At 33.7% G+C, this 19,690-nt stretch overlaps 1 pseudogene; it reads left to right on the forward strand.

Annotated features, from left to right (window-relative positions):
• Window positions 1-12,137: 12,137 nt before the first annotated feature.
• Window positions 12,138-16,849, forward strand: LOC145938537 (uncharacterized; annotated as a pseudogene).
• The last annotated feature ends 2,841 nt before the right edge of the window (window positions 16,850-19,690 follow it).

Genomic DNA, 19,690 nt, shown 5'->3' on the forward strand with positions numbered 1-19,690 from the left:
ACTTCAAAGCCAATATGGTGGCATTTATGGTTCCATCCCTTCTTTTTCCATGGATAACTACAAAGTCAAGAAATTTTCAGAGTTTTTTTGCCATCTGATTTTAAGCCTCACACGAAAAACAGTTTGATGAGACGAATAATGCTATATTACCCATTTTAAAGTTGAGGCTTCACCTGTTAAAATGCGCCCAGAAACATTGTTCTACGACCTCTCTAAGCCATGATATGGCTTCTTAAAAATCATCAAATTTTGCTAGTTTTAAAGCGCTCCCCTAATTGTTTTGCGTAGTGTATATATATATATATATATATATATATATATATATATACATAAATATATATAGATATAGAGGGTGTTTCTAAAACTATGTCGGAGATTTTAAGGGCGTATTCTAGGGGTCAAAATAAGAAAAAAAGTTCGTATAAACATGGGTCCAAAAATGCTTTCCCTCTGAGTTATAGCCTCCTAAAGTTGAGGGGAAAATCGAAAAATTAGCTCTCGGAGACTTTCACAGATCATTGAAATTTTGCAGTGTAATAATTAATAGTGACCTTTTACACATGAAACCATTTTTATGTCATTTTGACAATTTGAGCCGACTTTGACTTTGAGAAGGAGATATGGGGGGGGGGGGGTGTTAATTTTCATTTTTGAACCCATGTTTATAAAAACTTTTTTTCTTATTTTGACCCCTAGAATAAGCCCTTAAAGTCTCTGACATTGGTTTAGAAACACCTTGTATATATATACAGGGTGTCCGGTAATAGTCGCATCAACCGTCGTGTGCAGGTAGAGCTAGTTAAACCGAGTAGAAAAGTCCTCTACCATTTTGCGATATTCTCAATAATAAGAGAGAAATAAATTAAAGAAAATCAGCCAATTCGCGCGATGATAAGCGTGCGGCGAGAAGAGACAGCCCACTCGGGGGTCCAGAGTTAGCGCTACTCGTATGGAGTTACTGTTTTTTGTAAAGCGCTCCTCCCCGCTTCATCACGCGCTTAGCAATCGTGTAACATTATACTGTTTCTTTTCGCCGCATGCTTAGTAACGACATAAAACTGGGCTGTCTCTTCTCGCCGTCGTCACGTGAATTGGCCGTAGCTTTTTGCTACGTTTTGCGTAGCTCTTAAAATTTGATTATTCTCGATACTCTCGGCAGTGTGGAATATTTAATTTTTCCATCTCGTTAGCTGTCTCCATATTTGTGTTTAGAAATACTTTTTCTTTGAAAAGAAATGTCACATGAGTTGTAGTCCGGAGATCGAGCAGGCCACGAACTAGTACTGAATCCTTCCCATCCTTGAGGAAAATTTTTATCGAAGTATGGCGGATGATACTTTTGAATAAGATTCATTGAAATTAATATCAAAAGTGGTTCCGATAATTGGACTTAAATATTAAATTTATTTTAAGCGCAAAGTATGTTTTCATTTTTAACATATTTAACAAAAAAAAAACTTTCTTGATGTATGAAAACATTATAATACATACGTATGTATGTAGTAATGACTACTTTTATTAAGATTTTTAGTCTTGATGTGTGAACATGATATAAAAATTAAGCCCTGAGAGTAGAATACAGTATTAAAACTGAGATAGCAATCTTCACAATTTCGATAGATTCTATTAAACTACGCAATAAAATAATAATTATAAACATTTTTATAATAATAAAATAAAAATAAATAATAATATAAATATAATAATAATAAAATAAGAGTAAAGATATATTATACATATTAAAAATAAATATTTTTATAATAAAAATAATTCTTACGTGCAGAATGGGCAAGTGCGTCATCGTGCATGAATATCGTAGCTCATCTATTTAATGTTACCTCTTCTAAATTATTCTCTGCCGGAACTAACAAATCTGGCAGATCATTTTGTAAGAAATCGAGACTACTTTTGAGAGTTCAAGCGTGATAATATAAAAAGTTCGATCTAAGTCCTGTCAATAAGTTTATATCAATAGGAAAAATAATTCAATAGGAACAATACTAGTAATAAAAGTAAACAGTAATATAACGATTACACATTATTTTTCTAGAAAGAAAATGTTTATTGCATTGATTAAATAAAATAATAATTCAAATTGATAGACAGACGAAAGATAGTAAAAAAAGTTACATTAGAGAAATGATTAAAAGGGAAACAATAAAAATAGTTTTAATTTAATTAATTTAAATTACAATTAAATTTTAATTTTATTTCAGTTTAAAATACCTACTTACGATTTGATTTCTTGGCAATCCATACCAAATATTTACGGAATTCGATGTTGAAAAGATCTCTCTCGAGTAAGAAATAGATTTCCAAATGGCTGCAGTAATGATAATGATAAGAGAATGTGGATATTAAACATTCCTAAAATGTTTCTTGTAAATTTATCGACATACAAAATCCGACTTCTATAATTTGGTTTTTACTAGATTTTAATAATATTCAGCGAAAATCACGCGAGGTTGATAATATCGTGGAACTAAATGTTGTACTTTTATATAATAATACGAATGCTGCTCATTTTCTTTAGCATTCAGTAAACATTCATATATGATATACTAAACTGACGAGCAATAGATCTTGTATTTAATGTGGGATTATTGCGGAAGACAATTATAATAGCATCTTCCATCACAAGATTGTGTACCTCCATCTCTATTATTCGGTAAAACGCTACCAGTTTCTCGTAGTCGTCGAACAGCACTAACTATTACGTTCAAATTTGGATGATGTCAATTCGAATATAAATAAACATTTTCTACTGCAGAGAGAGAGAGAGAAAGAGAGAGAAAGAGAGAGAGAGAGAGAGAGAGAGAGAGAGAGAGAGAGAGAGCGCGCAGGTGCAGCCTGTTCTCCACTTGTAAAATATAAACAAATCGTATCGCAATAATCTTATGTATAATAAACGAGCATGAGATTATTAAATAGTCTTATAAAGGCGTAACAACGAATAGTTGAAATGTTAAAAAAAAAAGATCAGATTTATATTTTTTCTTTCTTTAATATTTTTGTTATTTATAAAGAATCTTCGCTAGTGCTTTGTTTTCATACGTATGTATGTATGTTCATCTTTATGTATTGTATGTATGAAAACAAAACACAAGCGCGAAGGTTCTTAACAAAATCTTCTGATCATTTCAATTATTCATTGTTACGCTTTTATAAGTGAACGATCTTTTATAAGTGACAGACCATTTAATAATCCTCATCATGCCCGTTTATTACGCACAAGATTATTACGAAATGATTCGTTTGTATTTTATAAACGGAGAACAGGCTGCACAGTGCAATATGCTAATTTATACCCGAATCGACATTATCCAAGTCCAAATGTAATAGCTGGTGCTGTTCGACGACTACGAGAAACTGGCAATGTTTTACCGAATAATAGAAACGGAGGTCGTCCACGTCAAATACGCAATCTTGTGATGGAAGATGCTGTTATGGGTGTCTTTCGCAATGATCCCACATTAAGTACAAGATCTGTTGCTCGTCAGTTTGATATATCGCATATGAGTGTTTATAAAGTGCTTAAAGAAAATGAGCAGCACCCGTATCACTATACAAAAGTACAACATTTACTTCCACGAGATTATCCATTTCATGTGAATTTTGCTGAATATTATTTAAATCAAATGAATTTGAGACCTAATTACGGAAGTCGGATTCTGTATACTGATGAATGTACATTTACGAGAAACGGAATGTTTAATACCCACAATTATCATTACTGGAGCCATGGAAATCCGTTTCTCACTAGATCAAGTTCTTTTCAATACCGATATTCCGTAAATGTTTGGTGTGGATTGCTGGGAGGTCAAATCGTAAGTATTTTAAGATTATAATTTAATTGAAATTTAAATTAATTGAATTAAAACTATTTTTATTCAGTCCTTTCTAATCTTTTTTTTTCAATGGAACTCATTTTTTAATATCTCTCTTAAGGCCGGTTATTCAATAATAGTTTAAAATTAGATCGAAGTTGAAACTATGTGCACATGTGTTCTGCGCAAAAATAAACTTCGATCTAACAATAAGTTTAAACTATTATTGAAAAACTGGCCCTTAATGTCTCTCTCGATTTGACATATCTTTTTTATTTATAATCAATACAATAAAAATATGTATTTATTCTAAGATTTCTAATTCTATAAAGAAAATGTCTTTTTCTTTATAGAATTCTAATTTGTACTCGTTAATTATACTACTGTTTTGTTACTAATATTGTTCCTATTATTAATATAACTTTATTAATTGAGCTTAGATTGGACTTTTTATACTACCAGAACGTTTAAATGCTCAAGAATATCTCAATTTCTTACGAAATGATCTGTCAGATTTATTAATTCCGGCAGAGAATAATTTGGAAGATGTACCATTAAATAGACGAGCTATGATATTCATGCATGATGGCACCTGCCCATTCTGCACGTAAGAAATTTTTACTATAAAAATTTTATTGCATACAGTTTAGAAGAATCTATTAGCAAAATTAATTAAGATTGCTATCTCAGATTCAATATTATAGTCTACCCTTAAAGGTTAATTTTTATATCGTGCTTCATCAACACTAAAAATTTTAATAACAGTATTTATTACATACATACATGTGTATTGTGTATAATTTGTTTTCATAAAGAAAGTTTTATTAAATATGTTAAAAGTAAAAACATACACTTTGCACTTAGAAGTTAGCATTTAAGTCCAATTATCGGAACCACTTTTAATATTAATTTCAATGAATCTTATTCAAAAGTATCATCCGCCATTACTTCGATAAAAATTTTCCTCAAGGATGGGAAGGATTCAGTACTAGTTCGTGGCCTGCTCGATCTCCGGACTACAACTCATGTGACCTTTCTCTTCAAAGAAAAAGTATTTCTAAACACAAATATGGAGACAGCTAACGAGGTGGAAAAATTAAATATTCCACACTGCCGAGAGTATCGAGAATAATCAAATTTTAAGAGCTACGCAAATCGTACAAAAAAGAGCAGAGACATGCTACATTCGGTTCGCCCCACTTTGTCTCGCTACTCTCCGATCCGGCGCTCCCCACCCAGTAGGCGGCGCCTACGCTGCCTTCCGTTGTAGCCACGCGCTGATTGGCAAACTTTAACAATTTATAGCGTAAAAAATAAAGCTCAGATAAAAAAATGGCTCAGGACTTTTCGATTTAGTTTGTTGTCCTGCACCTGATGGTGTGCTTCGTATACGTTTGTTTAGTTGCACCCTGTATATATATATACATATATATGTATATATATGTGTGTGTGTGTGTGTGTGTATTGTATATATATATATATATATATATATATATATATTATATATAACATTTAAAATAAGAAATTTAATAAAGTTAATACGGGAAAATATGGCGGCGCGTGAGTGACAGGTGTTTTCGCATGCTCTTGTTCTGAGGAAGGATGTGAGGTCGGAGGAGGCGGAGGTGAGAGTGGAGAGAAGGAGGAATGGATAAGAGAGTAGTGGAGGATGTGGTGGAAATGAAGGTGAGATAAGATATGCAGGATTAAGGACAGAGGAAAGGAAAATGTGAATGGAGTAAAGGCTGCGAAGATGATGGCGAGGAGTGTCGGGGGGAGAGAAGAAGGTAGAGGGAGAGGATGTCGGAAAAAAGGAGGCTAGATGGCGCAGGCGGTACGGATGGAGAGCGGAGAATTCGGCGGGATAGAAGAGTGGCGCTGGGGTGTTGAAGCAGGCAGTGTCCCTATACGGAAAAGTGAAGAGAGGAGGGTGAGAGGGCGCCACGAGGATCGAAGAGCAGGTAGCGACACGCAGGAGATCGATTGATCATTGATGGGTCGATGCTGTGAACGACAGAGAGATAGAAGATGTTAGGAGTATGACAGGAGAGGACAGCGTGACAAGAAAGACAGTATATGGTAGAGTAGTAGACAGAGGAGAGACGGAAAAGCAGTGGAGTAGCCAGGAGGTGCGGTGGACGAAAGATTTAGAGTGAAGAGAGGAAAGACAGGTCAGAGGGGAGAAGAGAAAGGAAAGATGAGTCGGCAGGAGAAGTTGATGGAGGAGCTGAAGGGAATAAGGGAGGAGATTAAAAGAGTGGCAGATGTACTGGAGAGGATTACGGGATGGATGATGGAAGGAAAGAAAAGGGAGGAGAAAGGAGGTACACACAAGGAGAGCAGGGATGAGAAGACGGCAGAGAAGGAAAGAGAAGGTACGAAGTTAAGAGAAGATAGAAGAGAGAGGTTAGAAGGAGAAGGAAAAGGAAGCGGAAAAGTAAGAGAGAGAAATGAAATGGAGAGGCTGAAGGAAGAGGAGGACTGGGAGAGCACGCAGGAGGAAATAGACAGCAGGGAAGGAAAAGAAGAGGACCATGATAGTAGAGGAGAGTCGGAAGATAGTGAAGAAGAATGGTGGAAGGTGATAAAAGAAGAGAGAAGAGTGGGCAGGAGGAAGGAAGAGGAAGAGGAGAACAGATCCGGCGGAAATAAAACAAAGGAGAGCAAGGAGTTAAAAGATGGGGCGGAGATAGAGAGTAGAGGATATAGATTAGGGAGAGGGGGGAACAAGGGAGGAGAAAGCGGAAACTCCTTTCGGGTTAAACCCCTCCGGGTCATGGAGGAGGATAGGGAAGAGCGGAAAAGGAAAGGAAGAGGACCGGGACAGTAGAGAAGGAGAAGACTATGGGGGGAAAGGAAGAAAAAAAGGAAATGAAGAAAAGACAAGGTGGAGGGAAACGGAAAGCGAAGAAGAGGTAGGAAGGTTAGAAAAGGAAGGAGAAGAGAGGAAAGAGAAAGGAAGAAAGAAGAAAAGAGAAGAAAAGAAAGAAGAGTTAGCAAAGGTAGGTAACAGAAGAACGAGGAAGGATAGAGGACAAGGAAGGAGAGAATGAAAGGGAAGAAGTGTGAAGGAGATTAGAAAAGAGGGAGGAGAAAGTGAGAAAGGAGAAGGAGAAAAGGGAACGAGAGAGGAGGGAGAGAGAGAAGAAAGAAGAACAGAAGAGAAGAAGGAGAAGAAGGAAGAATGTAATATGGAGGGGAATAGAGGGAGATGGGAGGTTAGAAAGGAAAATGTTTATGGAGGGAATAGTGGATAGAGTGTTAGGGAGGGAGTTTGAGATAAAGGGGGTGGAGGAAAGAGAAGGGGAAGCAGGTTCTTGGGTGTTAATAGTGGAGATTGGGGAAGAGGATAAAAAAGAGCTGATAGAGAAAGGGTGGGAAATTAGAAGAAAATGGGGAGTAGGGATAGATGAAGATTTAACGATGGAGGAGAGGAGGGAAAGGTGGAGGATAGTGGAGAAGGCAAGAAAGGAGAGGGCAAAAGGGAGAAGCGTGGTAGCGACGAACAGAAGGATTTGGATAGAGGGGAGGGAATGGTTATGGGATAATGGAAGGGGAGGTTGGTACAAAAGGGAGGACAGAGGAAAATGTGAGGAGGGTGGAAAACAGAAGTAAAGAGAAAGAAAGAAGAGGAATGTGAGGAGGGTAGAAAGTAGAAGTAAAGAGAAAGAAAGAAAGAAGTGGGGAGAGGTAGATGGGTGGGAGAGGGGAAGGAAGGAAGGTATAAGGGGCAAGGAGGAAACGGGGAAAGAAAAGGAGAAGGGGTGAGAAGAAGAGGAGACAGAAGGAGGAGGGAAGGGAGGGTAGACAAAAAGGAAGAGTAAGGAGAGACTGTAAAAAATGTTTTTTGTTGGAAGGAGAAGGAAAGGAACAAGGATAGAGGAGACAGAGCCGGAGAGAGGAATGGAACACTTGGCTGGAAGGACGGAAGGGAGAAGACAGGAGGAAAGGAGGAAGGAACCAGGAGGAAGAGGAAAAGAACGAAGAGGGGCAGAAGGGGAGGGAGGATAGGTTAGAAAATTGTAAGGTCGAAAAATGGCCAGGTTAGAGAGAGAAGCAATTGTAAAGGGGATAAAGGGGAAGGGGAATGAAGTAGAAGAAAGTGTAAGAGGTTCGGGAACGCTCCTCGTAAAAAGCGCCTTGCAATCCCCGCTGGGGCGACAATAAAGAGATCTAATCTAATAAAGTTAATGTACTTATCTATCTTACTTTATCTACTTTAATATAATATTGTGTAAATATAATTTTATATATATTTTGTATATATACTGGTGTTATAATATTATATATTAGTAAATAAGTACAAAAAATTTATTTTATTAATATAAAATATTTTATACAGGGTGTCCCGTCTCTACCGAATCACTGATATAGTTAGAATCCTGACGTCATTTGGAGACGATTTTTCCTCAGCGAAAATGTCGAGAAAGGTCATCATTTTTTGCATGTTCCCAATTTTTGCCATCATGTATCTTTATAACTAAGCCTTAAATTAAAATTCTATTAAAGTAAACTCTATTTGAAATTAATTGGAGAATGTGATTTTGTTAATATTTTATTTCTATAAGACTTAGTTTACGAAAAAGCCTTTATTTTCTATTGCTTGTAACTCGAAAATTATTGGTGCCTCGACATCTTCGCTGATGAAAAATAATCTCCAAATGATGTCGGGAATCTACTGTAAATCAGTGATTCGGTAGAGACGGAACACCCTGTATATTAATAAAATTAATTTTTTGTAGTGTTTATTACAGGATTTTAGATCAGTGGCTAGAGGTAGAGTGAGGTAAGTATATTTTTAATTATTGTTTTTTAAAGGCTGTTATACGCCTATAGAACAGCCTTCTTTCTGCTCCAAGTTCGGCTTCGAAAACTGTTGTATATCGATACAAGGCTGCTGTGCGCTTACAAAAGACTGCTGTGCGCCTACACAAGGCTGCTGCGCGCCTACAAAAGGCTGCTGTGCGCCGATACAAGGCTGCGGTGCGCCGATACAAGGCTGCGGTGCGCCGATACAAGGCTGCGGTGCGCCAATATAAGGCTGCTGTGCGCCGATATAAGGCTGCTGTGCGCCTATACAAGGCTGCTGTGCGCCTATACAAGGCTGCTGTACGCCTACAAAAGGCTGCTGTGCGCCCATACAAGGCTGCTGTACGCCTACAAAAGGCTGCTGTGCGCCCATACAAGGCTGCTGTGCGCCTACAAAAAGTGGCTGCTGTGGGCCCATACAAGGCTGCTGTGCGCCTACAAAAAGTGGCTGCTGTGCGCCGTACATAACATAAATTATTACATATTTACAAAAAAATTGTATCTTTTGTAATTATTATATTTTTATCGAATATATATTAAATAATGTCTGTAAAGACAAAAAAAACATAGAATTCTATCACCTAGGGATAAAGATATAATCATTCGAGGTGAATGGTTAACCGATATACATATGGAATATTTTGACTATTTATTGCAAAATTGTTCAGATTATAGACCTGTCGAAACATGGCGATTACAACTTTCTGATACTATTCAGCCTATGTCAATTGATAAAAAACATATACAAATATTACATAGTTCGTCAGGTCCATCAGATGGACATTGGGTGTGTAGTTATTACGATACAAAAAATATATTTATTTATGATTCATTAAATAATAAAAAATTGCATAGACATCATGAACAATTCTTGAAAAGATTATTTCCAACATATAACTTTGAAAAAAATTCTGTCAAATTTTCTACTGTACAATACCAACCAAACGGTAGCGATTGCGAGGTTTTCGCAATAGCCTTTGCAATTTCATTGTTATTCAATATTAAACCCGAAAAAATAAAATATGATTATAGTTTAATGCGCTTGCATTTAATTAAGATTTTTGAATCTAATGTTATTGAGCATTTTCCACAAGATCCACAATATGCTCTTCAAAAGGTGCTTCCATTAGCAGTAATAAAAGCAAGAGAGACTGAAGCAGACCGTATACGTACTATACGTCGATGTGAGACGGAACAACAAAGTTTGAATCGTTTAAAAAAGCAACGTCATGTTGACCAATCTAAAAAAGAATTAAGTAATAATCAATTACAATTAATGGAAAATGCTTAAAAAAATTTTATGAAAACAAACAATGATATTTATGAAAAAACAGCATGATTTGGAAAATTACTGCGTAAATAAACGTGCACGCTATACACAAGATTTAGAAAATAATCAGGCTAAAAAACATGATTCATATGAGCAAGATTCCGAGAATAATTGCATTGAACAGCACGATCTGTATAAACAGAGCTTTGAAGATAGACTCGCTAAACGACGCGATCGTTATAAACAAAATTTAGAAGACAATCGCGCTAAACAGCGCGATCGATATACACGAAATTTAAAAGATAATCGCGCTAAACAGTGTGATTGATATAGACGAAATTTAAAAGATAATCGCGCTAAACAGTGTGATCGATATGAACAAAATTTAGAAAATAAACGCGCTAAAAAGTGTAATCGATATCAACGGAATTTAGAAGATGAACGCATTAAAGATCGATATCGATATGAACAAGATTTAGAAAATAAACGCGCATAAAAGCGTATGCGTTATTCGAAAAACTTTGAGCATGAACGAGATAGATAAAAAAGATTGGATCCTAATCACAAATGGCTTTATAATAAGCGATATTATCAGACAAAAATACAGAACAAAATCAAGACAAAATCTACATTTGAAATAAAAACTTGCAATATTGGCAAAAAATTACTAAAAAGTATGAACAATTTTGGTCGAAAAACACTATAAAACTTCGTAATTCTTCAGAAATATTTATTAAAAATATTATTGAAAAAATCAATATTAAAGGTCATATTGAGAAACGATTGAAAGCCGAAAAAATTGTACGTTGGTGCATGTGTATTAGAAAAAATTATATTCGCAATATATACAAAATATTGTTTGATTAAAAAGAAATCAGAAGTGTATTTGACTCTTATCGCAGATTGTTCTACAATTGAAGACAAATTAACTGCGCTATGTGGCGAATCTAGACATACAGCTTCATCTGAAAATTATTTCATCGAGTCTACATATCATCATGATGTAAATCCATTGGAACCTTTGGTAATAAATGTAGAAGGAAAAGTAGTAAACATATTACCATTAATAACAGAACGAGCTAAAAAATCTTGGTCGTGTAATACTTCAAACTGTAAAATTAACGATCCGCTTTTAATTGACCGTTCTCAGAAATCTCTCAAAACCGTAAACACATGTACTTTAAAGAATGAACCAATTCTGATGTGTAATACTGCAAGCTGTAAAATTAACAATCTGCTTTTAATTGATAGTTATCCAAAGTTTCTCGAAACCGTAAATATTATACTTTAAAGAATGTACCAAAACTGATCCAAAGTATTCATAAATGTACTATGAAAACTTCAAATGAGAAATTGGGTCATATGCGTAGCTGTTATATTGATTTAACACTTTGCAAAGGAATGTTTCTTCTAGTTCAATTATTATCGCCTCATTTTCCAAAAGTAAGATATATGAAGCGTTTAATTTACGAACTTACAGTTTTTTATCGAAAAATGGAAAATCTAGATGATGTATTAAATCATGGTGATATAAACACTTTGAATGAAATTGTGACTTCTGCACAGGAAAAAGTAGATATGCACAGACATCAACGGACTGCTATAATTTTGAGTGACGATGATATTATTTTTAAATATCGTAAAGCATTTAAAGCGTTAACTAAACGCTCTATGGACACATCACGACATGTTTACGTATCGTGCGAGAGATTGTGTTATAAAAAAAATGTTTCTAAAGTCAATAGTCTTCAGACACAAATTTGGAGAGATTTAATGACGTATGTACAACAACAAAAAGTTGATACGCAATATATATGTAATTATTATGTAAGCAAATTTCGTAAGGGCTTAATGCCTGCATACTGCGTCTTAAATAATCTTTTTACAAATCAGGTGCCTGAAGTAATATCATCTCTTAATACATTCGAAAAAATTCTTATACAGAGAGCTAAAGCGTTTCAAACTGTCCTCAAAATGGGAATTGTTATGAATAAAAAGTTGCCTCAAAGACAAATGGTACCAAAAGTTAAAGGTAGAACATATCATTATATATATTAGTTAGAGGTATCCCGACAAAATCAAAGATTATTTAGGAAGAGGTAGTTGATGTTAAAAAAGTATTTGACGCTTTAACGTGGTTAAAGCGCAACAATACTTTATACTCTCATATTATATTGCCAAATAATCACAATGATTTACGTTTACCAAAATTAAAAAATTCTGAATTCCAAATGGAAGAGACAGAAGATAATGCAGAAGTGGCTAATGATGAGACTAAATTATTAAATGATCCGATAGAAGAGATAAAAAATGATACATTAGAAGGCCAACGGAAAGCAATGTTAACTCAAGTTACTAATGCTGAAAACGATGGCTATTACGAACAATATACTATCCTTTATATGAAAAGAAAGCAAATAAAACTGCGACAGCCTTATATCAAATGTTAAAAATTCAGGACTTGCCTTTGAATAATCGTAAGCAACATTTAGATTTAATGTGTTTTCCAGATTTATATTCTTCTGGTATTAATGAACAACGTGAGATTAGACAGGTTAAACTTCATGATCATGAATTTATTAAATGTCGTTTGACATCTAAACATCCACAGTATAGATTAAATCAACAATACTTATTTTATTTATTGAACGATGCAAATATGCGTCAATTAAATCGTGGAATTTTTCATAAAATGAATGTAACTAATCCGCGACTTCGTTATACAACTGCAGAATACTTAGACGCAATGTCGAAAGAATTGTTGGAATCTAATTTGAGTACAATATTTGCCACACTTCGAAATACGGAGCAATATTGGCGTAGACCGAGAAGTGATTTAAATTGTATGACGCAGCATTATGGACCTGCGACATGGTTTTTAACACTAAGTCCGAGTGAGTGGTTATGGGAAGATTTAGGTGAATATATTCGTGAAGTAAATGAATGGCATGACGCTTCCTTAAGCATTAGCGCACTCATTGCTAGAGATCCTGTATCAACATCCAGATTTCTCGATAATAAGTTTCGGGCAATGCTTGACTTTATCAAGTCCAAAGATCATCCAATTGGAGAAGTAACGCACTATTTCTGGCGACGAGAATATCAAGGTAGAGGTACACAACATTTTCACTTATTAATTTGGATTAAAAATGCACCGATTTTCGGTGAATCTACTATGGAAGAAGTCTCCCAATTTATTTTACAACATATAAGCTGCAAAATGCCGGATAAAAATATTTCGCCATTATTATACAGTCGTGTTGATACGCATCAGCGACATATACATAACGATTATTGTCTTCGCTCTAAAAAAGTAGGACGTAAAGTTATTCGTCGATGTCGTTTTGGATTTCCTCGTCCCGTTACTGAAACTTTGAATATGAGAGATGTTGCAACTTCGATAGCCGGTAGAAAACAATTGAAACATAAAAGTAGACTCTATGATCTTCCTCGAACGGATAATGAAGTTAATATAAATGACTATAATCCTGTTCTTCTTACTGCGTGGGAAGGTAATATGGATATACAATTTATTGGTGAAAAATCATCGCTGCTTACTTGGTATATTACTAAATATATGAATAAAGCGGGAAAAAGTGAATTGTCTGAGACTATTCTTGATAGTAAGGATAACAAAAACAAATCATTAGCGAGTCATCTTTGGAATATTGTTTTGCGATTTACGAATAATAGAGAATGTGGAGCTCTCGAAGCTGCTGATACATTGTTAGGTATTCCTTTGTATGGAACTGATCGAAATACAACCATCAGATGATTAGATGTTAATCAAATACGATATAGAAAATTGAAAAGTCGCAGAGAAATTGAAGCTCTTGATGCTGAATCTACAGATATATATTATCAATCTTTGATAGATGATCATTATCCACATAGACCAAACGAACTAGAAAATACGTCTCTTTATGAATTTGCACAGTGGTACGATATCTTTAAGATTAAACCAAAAAATAAGTATATTGATTATAAAATAGGTAATGGTTGTTATCTTAAACGGCGACAGCGCGGATATCTTATTAATCATTATAGATATAATGTTAATACACAGCCGGAAAATTATTTCTTTGCGTTATTGCTTATGTTTAAACCATGGCGAAAATTAGAGGATCTTAAAAATAAATGCGATACTTATGCCGAATCGTTTCACAAAGTAAAACTGCATCTTGTAGAAGCATTGCAATATCATGAAAGATTAGAAGAATTGCAAAAAGCATTTGAAACTGCAAAACAGTTAGTTCAGCAATGCTTAGATGACGATTTACAAAAAGAGCAGTCTCAGGATGATCCTGAAAATGCGATAGGTATTCAAAATATAGAGGCTGGTGAAGCGATGCAAGATTTTAAAGATCTTGGTGATAAAGCGATTCGAGAAATTGATGTATCTAAAATGATAGTAAAATTAAATACGGATCAAAAACGCGTATTTGATAAAGTTATCAATGTTGTAGAGTCCGATAAATCAATATTACGATTATATGTTAGCGGAGAAGGTGGTACTGGAAAAAGTTTCTTAATCAAGACTATTAAATGCTGGATAAAACAAAATCTCAACAAAGATACTGCTGTAGCAGCACCTACTGGTATAGCAGCATTTAATATATTATAGATGGTTTGACAGTTCATAGATTGCTTCAATTACCCGTTGAACATGGTCAAACTCCTAAGTATAAATTATCTGATCATGTATTGAAAGTTTTACGAGCAGATCTTAAAGATGTTATTCTTTTTGTAATTGATGAAGTGTCAATGATATCTAATTTGACTTTAATATACGAGTATATACCAAAAAAGAACCAAAGGTCAAAACGTAGTCTGTATATTTATATATGATATCGAATTAATAAAGATCAATTAAGCCAGTTGGGTCGTTTACAATAATTGCTTAATTAATATATATACATCTTCGATTGTCTGAGATTTTTGACACTAGTGATTGCGATGATGGTTGGTTTGGTGGAAAGCATATTCTTTTATTCGGAGACTTGCTTCAATTACCTCCTGTACGCGAAGATCCTATCTTTATACATTTATCAGATAAAAAAATTGCTAAATGTCTTGGTTCTTTAAATGCAGTTAATTTATGGATTACACATTATTTGAGTATGATGAATTGACAATCAATATGCGTCAGCAAGGAGATGATTCTTACCGTGAGTTATTGTCGCGAATTCGTATTGGTTTAGTGACAAAATCTGATTGTAAAATTCTAGAGAGTAGAAAAATATTTTTTAAAGCTGATTCTTTCGAATCTAGAGTAAATGAATTATGTGATTTTATTAACAGTTTACCATCGGATACTGTTTGTTTATTGCCAACTTGTAATATGTGTAATGTCCTTAATGATGCAATGTTAAGTCGCATTGTTTCCAAAGAAATATTATTAATTGCTCAAGATACGATTGAATGTATATCATATGTAAAAAAGAAAGTATTAAAAGTATTGTCAAATAACGATGATGATAATTCTCGAACAGCTGGGCTTTCAAAACAAATTACAATTAAAATTGGAGCAAAAGTTATGATTCGGCGTAACATCGATGCTAGTTTGGGTCTTGTAAACGGTACAATTGCTAAAGTAATTTCAATTGTACGAGAAACGTCTACTGATGACGTAGAAAGATTAAACTTCTTTTACCATCAAGTTTAGAATATGAAATTGAAAGAGTAAAGGTTAAATTTCAGGTATTAGATAGAGCGTATGTTATACGAAAACAATTTCCATTATCTTTAAGTTATGGCATCACTATTCATAAAAGCTAAAGATTAAGTTTGCAAAGTGTTGTTACGGATATTGGCAACTCTGTATTTAGTTGTGGTCAAGTTTATGTTGCCTTGTCGCGAGTAACATCTCTAGAAGGATTACATTTAATTAACTTTGATCCTTCAGCAGTAGTTGCTAACGATGAAGCTATTATTGAATATAATCGTTTAAAACGGATACACAATTCAAAAGCAGAAATGATTGCTGCGTCAAAAGAACGCTGTCATAAAGTGAAAGATGTTCTATGGGCGTAACTACCAAAAGTAGTTGCTTCTGTTCAAAAATCAAGTTCAGATCACAAAATTCAATATTGCTTCAAATCGAAGAATTCAAAGCACTGCTTGGGTTATACATGGTTTTCAGAATACAGACAAGGTTTCATGTTATGCAAATACAGTATTGCAATGTTTATTACATTTAAATGTTATTCGGCAACAGTTGATTAATTGCGACAAAACAGATGTTTTACGTATATTAATGCATCGATATGAAAATGGAATGCGTAATCTAAATACATATGCAATACGGCAATGTTTAGGAGAATATTTTTCAAGCATCGTAAAACTAAATGCGTATGATTTTCTTACGGCACTTTGCGATAAATATGATTGCATAAAAAATTTGATACAACATCAGGTAACTTCTACCAAACGATGCAAAACATGTGGCAATACAAAAACTATTGTTGAAAATAATATTGCTATTTCAATTTCTCTTGATAATTTAAAAGAAAAAAGTTATAATCTTAATGATTTATTAAATGCTACGTTTTCACATTGATTTCACTTACGCAACGAATCATGTGAATATTGTACTGGAACTGATAAAATATTTAAAAATGAAGTAACATTAACAAGAGAAATAATTGTTATTCGTTTAATACAATTTTTATCACAAGATGGTAAATTAATAAAAGCAGAACACAAATTTAACTTATGTGCTGTTCCAACAACTAAAGTATTAATAGCGGGACAATTGTACAAGACGATGAATGCTATACTTTATGATGGTTCGTGCACCGATGAAGGTCATTATATAAGCATATGTAGAGAAGGACTATCTAATATTTGGATCGAAATTGATGATGCGCAAGTTAAAAAGAGGCAGTGGCCTAGAGGTGCTAAAGATGTTTATATAATATTTTTACAAAAAATTGCTAAATAATACAAATTCGATATAAACTAAAGTAGTTGAAAAATTCTCACTAAATAGATTTTTATATATCAAATTTATGATTAATATTTAATCATTTAATATTGTATTTCGATCAGTCCTATATAAAAGAATGTATCATAATGTATTAGCAATTTCATGACAACGCTTTATATTCTCCATTATTCGTAAAGTGCAAAAAAATATTTTTTACAAAATCGTCAATAATTTGCCTTTACTACTAAACATGGAATGATATAACACACTTTTCGCTTTATTTATATATTTAATAATGAACTATATAAGCAGCAACGATTATTCATCAATGGACTTAAAGGTATAGATTGTGAATAATAAATATATTTTTAATGACATATTAATCTATAAAAATAATGATATGAAAAATTGCAACAACTGATAAATAAAAACCTATAAAAATATTTTAATTAAAAATGGTTGTACAAAATAGTTGTTTTTATCTATAGTAAGCAAAGAGGACCGTCGTATTTTGAAATATGACAGGGGTGGTGGCGGGTTCTTTGCTTATTTATTTAAAGATGTTTATCATATACAAAAATGAATGATATCCTTATAAAAACTTACCTTCAAAAAAGGTAAAAAAAGGCGCCTAGTATGGGCACGCCAGTAGTGAAAAATAACTCATTGCAAACCCATGTAGAATCGTATGAAAAATTACCCATTGCAAATCCATGCAGAATCGTATTATTATCATATACAAAAATGAATGATATCCCTATAAAAACTTACCTCTAAAAAAGGTAAAAAGAGGCGCCTAGTATGGGCACGCCAGTAGTGACAAATTACTCATTGCAAACTCATGTAGAATCGTATGAAAAATTACCCATTGCAAACCCATGTAGAATCGTATGAAAAATTACTCATTGCAAACCCATGTAGAATTGTATGAAAAATTACCTATTGCAAACCCATGTAGAATCGTATGAAAAGTTATCCATTGCAAACCCATGTAGAATCGTACTACAAAAGTAATAATATAAAAAAAAATTGCGCGCCAAGTGAAAGTAGAAACTTGTACCAGTGGAAAATTTAAGTTGCAAACCTATATAGAGTCGTATAATGAACCAGTGAAAAATTTAAATTGCAAACCCATGTAGAATAGTATAATTATAGAGACCTCTCTTCACGCTGGAAGTTGCAAACCCATGTAGAATCGTATAATTATAGACCTCTCTTCACGCTGAAAGTTGCAAACCCATGTAGAATCGTAATAACAAAAAAATAAGACAAAACACATAAAAAAACAGAATTAAAAATTAATATAAACATTAAAAATTAAAAATTTATGCAAAAATTATTAAAATTAATACAAATAAGAAAAATAAAAAATTTTTAATTAAAAAAACTTGACGCTGCTAAATTAAACAATATGCTAAAGTTAATTATGAAATTTAGCAGCAAAAAGTTTTTTTAATTAAAATTTTTTTATTTTTCTTATTTGTATTAATTTTAATAATTTTTGCATAAATTTTTAATTTTTAATATTTGTATTAATTTTTAATTCTGTTTTGTCTTATTTTTTTGTTATTACGATTCTACATGGGTTTGCAACTTTCAGCGTGAAGAGAGGTCTATAATTATACGATTCTACATGGATTTGCAACTTTCAGCGTGAAGAGAGGTCTATAATTATACGATTCTACATGGGTTTGCAACTTCCAGCGTGAAGGGAGGTCTCTATAATTATACTATTCTACATGGGTTTGCAACTTAAATTTTTCACTGGTTCATTATACGACTCTATATAGATTTGCAACTTAAATTTTCCACTGGTACAAGTTTCTACTTTCACTTGGCGCGCAATTTTTGTTTGATATCATTACTTTTGTACTACGATTCTACATGGGTTTGCAATGAATAATTTTTCATACAATTCTACATGGGTTTGCAATGGGTAATTTTTCATACGATTCTACATGGGTTTGCAATGAGTAATTTGTCACTACTGGCGTGCCCATACTACGCGCCTCTTTTTACCTTTTTTAGAGGTAAGTTTTTATAGGGATTGTAATGACGTGAATTCTCGTATTTTTTTTTTTTTTTGTTATCCTAATTTTATTACGATCTGTCCATGTATGTAGGACATTTAGCAATATTTATGTCTTAGAGTTGAACATGGAAAGGACATATCTAGTGATACGTCCTTATTTAGATTATACTTTAAGTATTTATATAATTATTATTACTTGCATTAATATTATTATGTTTGCTGCATTAGTACGGACTTGTTATAGTCTAGGATATAAAGTCCGCTGGTATTTTTCTCTTTAGTCTTCTCATACCGAGAGATTGTTTCATGAGATTTGCTGTAAGAATGTTCGGATGATTTACAAGTCTGTTACGATAGTTTGTACAGCATTCTATAATTTCTTCTTTGACGCTCAGTATTTGGAGGTCGTGTTGTATGGAGTCGTTTGTCACAAACCATGGGGCATTTATAATCATTCTTAGGACCTTGGATTGGAAGCGCTGTAATATTTCTATGTTGGAGTTTGAGGCTGTTCCCCATAGTTGGATGCCATACGTCCACACTGGTTTTAATATTGTCTTATATAACAGTAGTTTATTTTCCACTGATAGTTGTGATCCTCGACGTAATAACCAGAAGATTTTACGTAGTTTTAGTTCGAGTTGTTTCCTTTTAGTGAAAATATGTTTTTGTCAATTCAGACGACGATCAAAGTATATACCTAAGTATTTAGCAAACTCTGATTGTGGTATTGGTTGGTCGTTCAGTGTTACCTGAGGACAGGTTTCTCTTCGGGTGGTAAAGGTCACATGGACCGATTTGGTTTCGTTGGCCTTTATACGCCA

This window comes from Prenolepis imparis, unplaced genomic scaffold (genome assembly GCF_030444845.1).
Source record: "Prenolepis imparis isolate NDT839.2.m4 unplaced genomic scaffold, iyPreImpa1.0 SCAF_1, whole genome shotgun sequence".
Taxonomy (NCBI): domain Eukaryota; kingdom Metazoa; phylum Arthropoda; class Insecta; order Hymenoptera; family Formicidae; genus Prenolepis; species Prenolepis imparis.